The 6,579-nt window shown below is 36.2% G+C and overlaps 1 long non-coding RNA gene across 2 annotated transcripts; it reads left to right on the top strand.

The window, feature by feature from the left end:
- The first annotated feature begins 984 nt into the window (after positions 1–984).
- Positions 985–6,358, top strand: LOC310894190. Of its 2 annotated transcripts, none has more exons than XR_014579664.1 (3): positions 985–1,554; positions 2,523–2,672; positions 3,916–6,358. It is a non-coding gene; the product is annotated as an uncharacterized lncRNA (long non-coding RNA). The 2 variants fall into 2 exon arrangements; XR_014579665.1 differs by having other exon boundaries at positions 985–1,571.
- The last annotated feature ends 221 nt before the right edge of the window (positions 6,359–6,579 follow it).

Genomic DNA, 6,579 nt, shown 5'->3' with positions numbered 1-6,579 from the left:
AATAGGAAAGACAACTATTAGGGTCTTTCAGATTATGAACCTTTCTTTGAAGTACTGAGACCCTACATCAGTTTTGGTATTTTTTTCCCATTTCTTTAAAGCGAAATAGCATTTCTCAAACAGTTTTGCCTAATGCATCCTTGCAAAGAGGACAAAAGCATAATTAATATAATCAGAAACAACACAGCAGAATTCTCTGTCTATTCTCCGTAAAAGCATATCCTACAGTTTAGGTGAACAGTTACTGACACTGTCATGTGCCTCATGCTAGGAATGAGCCAAAGTGATTTTCTAGATTAAGGTCAAAGCTTTCAGCATCCTGCAGGTTTGACTCTGCTTCTGCCAGATTTTTAGTTTGTGATAGATGAAAAGTGTTTTAAGTGTTTTTATTTAATGTCATGTACCCAAAACAGCAACCACTTCTGGCCATTTGGCCCGGCACAACTTTAAACCACAGTGGAAGGAAATGTGTAACTGAACCAGGTCTGTCTCCTTTCTAAGCCAGATGGAGATCTTGACAGGATCTTTAGCTGAATGAAAAGAACATCCCTACTAAACACACATTGAGGGTGTTGCCTAGGACTTCACGTCCCCAGAATCATAAATGTTGGAGCTTAGTAGCAGGGATTCTGAAAAACCTTGATAACTAGCTCAAAACTGTGCTAACCTTCAGTATTCAGGATTGCTTTCCATTTTCTAGCCTATTATTTCAATGGAAAGAATTGAAAATGTTAAAATCAGCTAAATCTTATATGCTCAGCCTTGACAACCACACATGCCTCTGGCTGCAGGCTTCCTGCTTCCCAGGAAAAGCTAAGGGAGCTCTACGGGCTCACGGTCTGTAGAGAGTCCCTTTCCTGCTCACTGCTATTTCTGTGATGGCTCCTAGAAATTCTAGCGGCGTCAGGAGTTTAACACTATTTCCTGCTTCCTAAATCTTTCTCTGCTTGTTCTGAGGAATTATATTTGATCTGCTTAGTGGTTATACATCTTAGAAAAGAGGATCGTTCCTGAAGTTGTCAGCTTGTTTATTGAAAAATCATTTCTCAGCACGTCCTTGTCCAGAGGCTGATGGGAAGGACACAGGATCATGCTTGCCCAAATCAGCCTGATCTCTGGCAGACACCCTTGCATAAAGGTCCACCATTTTTCTTTGCAGAATATATGACTAAAGCCTTGTTTTACACTGTGTGTGCTAAAAAAACCAGCCAACAAACCTCCATTGAAACATGGTGTTCAGCATTATGTTTTTAAAACAATTGAGATTTTTATTAATAGAGATGAGCTCCATAAAGACCTTTTAAAGAGCTTCACATTATAAATACACTTTATAAAAGAGCTTTCTCCACTTGCTGGGGCCAGTGGGAGGCAGCAGGGACAAGGAATATCAGGCTAAAAAGGCCACAGGACAAAATTAACTTGCAGTCCAATTTAAGATGGCTGCAGGTAAATACCACCTTTCTGAACTACAGGTGGCCCAACTGGCTGCACTGTGATAGCTTCAGCTCCAATGAGCTGCTTGAGGAAAGCAGGGATTTTCTACCAACTGCAAAGGTCTGTGATTGCTTAAGGTAATCTGATGTTGTGAATACTGAGATATGGTTTAAACATCCTTGGTAAGCTGTATGACAAAGTAGGAAATAGAAGGATATTCCTATGCTTAAATATGCAAATATAAATACCACAGGGCTACCTTGGGATATAGATTTTCATAGAGAATGCTGCTGGGAGTATCTGGGTCTGAAAGATGTCCCGTCTTATTCATAGTCTCCTTGAGATGAAACATTTACATCCTGTGAACTGGTGTTGGTAGTTCATTGCCCTCACTATTTGTTACAAATTAAATATAAACCCTCACTACTTGTTGACTACATTTCCATGTTGTTGCTATGATTTTGCCTGTTAGCTGAAAGAATAACTCAGCATCAGATTTGGAGCCATAAGGTGAAACTTGAGGTCACTCTGTTCTCTCTCCTCTCTGTGGAGCTTCCAGCCTACTCACCCAAGTGCAGCAGCATCCAGCATCTCTCCTCCTAGTTCACAACCCCTGAAAGGTTTGACCTCGCTACTGGCTAATCACAGTTTGCTCCTGACTTTTCCACTGCAAAATTGTCAAGTGGTTCACCCAAATATTGCAGAAAACCTGGCTCTTGGCAGAAGTTCTGCCTTGAAGCTGATTGCTGATTCTTATTATCAGGTTTGAACCTATCCTCCTCAAAGATGCTCCTCTTAACATTTGTAAGCAGGAAGAACTAGCGTACAGCATTACTTCAGCCTTGCAAACAATCCCTGCACTGGAATGCAAACAAATTTTATGGTAAAATGCAGCCATCATCCTTTTATATCTTCTTTTTTAGCTTGGAGACTGGAAGGCATTTTTATTGAATGCGGATCTTACAATGGTCAAAGGCTAATATTTCATAAAACACTCTTTTAAACTGAACATTTTAGATTATTTTTGTAGGCTTAACTCACTCATATTTCTGCCTCTTGCTGTAACTTCTCTATTTCCCTTCTGAAAGGGTATCCTGACATATGATTTGCAAGGTGCTCCTCAGCTTTCAAGAGGGATGTGCTGCTGTTCTTACTTCTGTGCCTGCCAGTTCAGAGTGTGTCTGTGGAGCATTTTCTTTTTCCACTGGAGAGAACTACCTAACTTCTCCCATCCTAAGGTGAGTTGATCATTTTAGACAATGCCAGTGCCAAAATTTTTGGACCATTTCAATTACTATCATTTTGATATTTATTTTTGAATGGAGAGATGAAAGCAATGACAGAGAAGAGCAACAGTTAACTACTACCGTGTTATTTGCAACCATGACAAACTTTCCAGAGATTTCACCAGGTCTTCGACATCTGTGAAATATTTTCTGTTGTAACCATGTGGTTCCCCCATATGCCTTGTTCATTTTTTCCATGATTAACTTTTCATGCTTTTCTATTCTGCTCCACTAGGAGACACTGTTTAGTAAGGAGCTCCAGTTAGTAAGGAAGTTGTACATGTCTTATGGTGAACATTTTTTTCAGAAGCCCCTTCCCTAGACTTAGCAGCTGTCAATGATATAGAGATTTGGAAGTTGCCTGCACATATGGGTACGATATAAAAGATATCCTGTAAAAGGAACAAAATAAGACAGAAAGCTGAATTTCCAGATGCTACTTTTAGATGAGATTCTGGTTGCAAGCACATACGCAGTCCATACAGAAATTTACTGTTCCAACATAGGAACCAGAAAAATAGTGCAAATGATGCTTCTTTTAAAATCAGCTAAAGGTTAAGACGGCAATCATTAAGCATTGAGAATTAGAAATACTCTGCAGATAGGCTGTATTCAAGATAGAATCATTTTTAGGTTCTTCTAAAAAGAATAAAAGCAGAGAGAAGCACGTCAGAACTGCTGAGAGTTACATTGGCTTTGCTCATAGAAAAATAAAAAGTAAATGCATGAAATTGTAATAGCACACTATACTATATAAAACAAATAAATTGATTTCAGCTAATCATCTGCTGAAGGACTTGGTAAAGTAACTGCAGAGAAGTCATAAATTCTGTGAGATGCAAGCAAAAACGAGTGCATCAGTGATCTTCACGCGTGGGAGAAACCAGTAACATTTGACACAGAGAGAGAAATTATAGTGCTCCTTTCTGGAAATGTTTCTCCTACAGTGACAGAGTTGACATTCTACAGAGAATAACTAAAGTTTCTATTTATGCAGTAGAAAGAATGGGTCCCATATTGCAAATCTCACTATATATATATATATATTTTTTTTATCTTAGCTATTGACTTTTATGAGCTATATTTTTTATTTCCTGGCTGCTTTTGTTATCTCAGATTAAATGTCTCAGTTCCTTACCAGGATAGAAAGGAAAATATGGAGGGTCAATTTTTGTAATTTCCTTTGTTTTAACAGCAACGTATATGTGAATAAGAATGGGATGAACAAGAAAAGAACAAGAATAGAATTCCATTCGGGAGACTCTATTGCTTAAGGAAATCAAACACACTCGAATTAAAATTTCAGTTTAAATTAAAAGTATTCTATTTTTCCCATCTTCAAGTTCAAGAAAGAACTCTGTGTTGCTACCACATCTTCACTGATGAAACCTGCCAGAGCTATTCTGCGTGGACATCACTTTGGAGTGTTCTATGAAGTTATCACATTTGAATTTCTCCTGGTTATTATGTATTGTCATTCTCTTTTGGTTATTGTTTTCACACTCTGTAGTAATGGAAGGAGCTGTCATAGGAGAACTGTAGGAAACTAATTGGGAATCACTCAGAGTGTGATTAATTAACTGCAATTTACTTTCTGACATTTTTGAAAAGAACAAATGCTTTCCTACAAAAGTAAAGTTGCTGAATTTAATTTTATCAGAGTTGAGTTGTTTTCTTCTGAACATAAATTGTTTCAATTCCCTTATTTTTATCTAACATACAGCCACAATAAACTGTATAATCTCTGTACCACATCCACTGCTACATTATATCAGTTTAATACTGGTATAACTCAGTGAAATAAACAGAAAAAAATCTAATGACTTAAACATACAAAATGGTTATACACTGGTAAATTAATTGTATAATATATTCCCCATGTATTTTGATTCTAAGGCTTGCAAAAGTTGTGTAACATGAATTAAGAAAATAATAGAATTTGGCATCATTTTATAGGTTTAAAATATAAAAATGTCTTAAATTCTGTGCTTATTTTTAATAGGTTCATATATTTGGATGAAAATAAAGTATTGAAGCTATTGGAGTTAAAGGATAGGATGAGATATCTTTCTTCCAGTAAAGTTTTTTTTTCTTTTTTTTTTTAATGTTAGAGATGAATTGTTCCTGTGATTCTACATTATTGTCACATAACAACTACAGTAATATTAGTAAATGCTTGCCTTTTTTTTTTTTTTTTTCTCTAGCCAGCTTAGTACTGTTTACTTTCTGGTTGGCCTATTTTCACCATGTCATGATGTAATTGTCTGTGAATTGTGGGGTTTTGTATGTTCAGCATTTCTCGCTTTACCAGTCAACCATACATTACATTTTCTGAGTGCGCTAGGATGTCAAGTTTGTAGTTAATACTAGACTTGTCAAGTTCTCAGAGAGTATAAAACCTTGGACTTCAACTCATTTTTGACTTATAGATGTGTGCACTGACAATGAATGTTCAAAATGTATATGAGGAAGTGATTGTGAACTGATGCATTTCTTAAGAGAAGTGGAAATAGGTATTACTAAGATTTTTTCCAACTTATTCATCACAGGACTATATTGTCTTGCATTTAAGTTAATGCAATTAAAAGAAATGGAAGTGTCAGATATTTGTATGACTGGTATTTTAAGAACTAGTTTCTTCGATTTGTAATGTATGCATTTGGAGAAAATGCATATGAAAAAAACTGAACCTGGCTTAAAAAAGACATTTTTTTTTGAGTTTCGGAAATTCATTGTTTAAAAATGAAATGTAGAAGGTAAAGACCAAGGAATAGCAAATGCAGTAAACACAAAAAGTCAGGCACAACACTAATGGATGAAACAGCTGACTAAGAAACTGGCCTGCCCACCTGGTGCTGCATATGCCTCTTTTTTCAGGTGCTGCAAATAAACTGCTCACAGAAGCCCGTTTCTCAGATGGCAAATTGTTCCTAACAAAGGCAAAAGAGAGAAGAAAAATTTTAAGTCACAAAAGCTTGTTACAAAAATGCTTGTGCCTGGGTTATCGATTTATCACTGTAAACCTCAAAGCAGACACTCAAAATTTGAAACCCTGAAAACCAGCATCCCCTCTGCTTGCTGGTACAATTTACTGGGGAAATAAACAAGAACAAAAGCCTATGCATATCAGCTACTCTGCAGTGCCAGCTTGTATGCATGCATGCTCTTATAATGCACAAGGACCAAATAAATACTCCAGGGAAAACAGCAAAAGAGAGGTCAGTGGTCCTACTCATGGTGTTTGGTGTTACTTGAAGTCGGGAAGGGTAAGAAAATCTATTTCTACCTTGAAGAATAAAAAAGAAAAGCTAAAATATTACAAGTTATTTGATTGGAAACATTTTTATATTTGGCATATCAGTCTAATGAAGAGGGTTTTTTGTTTGTTTGCCTTTTTTTTTTCATTGAAATACAGTAGCACAGTCTTGATTTAGGAAGGAAGCTTCAATATTTTAATATTTGATATATCGCAAGCAAGCCTCTCTCACAGGTAACACATTTTTCACAAAATTGCTGTATTTAGTCTATTTTCCTATGGGTAAATCTCAGAAAGATGGCAATTCTGAGAGAAAATAGATAAAAGAACATCAGAAAATGAAAGACCTGATATTTACCACTGTCTGTACTATACTAAACCAAGTATCCAAATATGGGCTCACCATACTTGTAACAAAATCTCTAATGTGCAAATGAAATTATACATGAACAACTCATCCTTGTTATAATCACAGAACACCATACATCTGAGGCATTTAATTCATATTGCTGTAGTTTGTCAGGAATGTTTTTGAGAAAGCTCTTAAGAACTTAGGGTAAAAATAAATAAATGTCATATGATCACTAAGTTATAAAAAACAAC

Source organism: Anser anser (assembly GCF_964211835.1).
Source record: "Anser anser genome assembly, chromosome: 2".
NCBI lineage: Eukaryota > Metazoa > Chordata > Aves > Anseriformes > Anatidae > Anser > Anser anser.
Note: the sequence above shows the minus strand (reverse complement) of the source record. Positions and strands in the feature narration are given on the sequence as shown.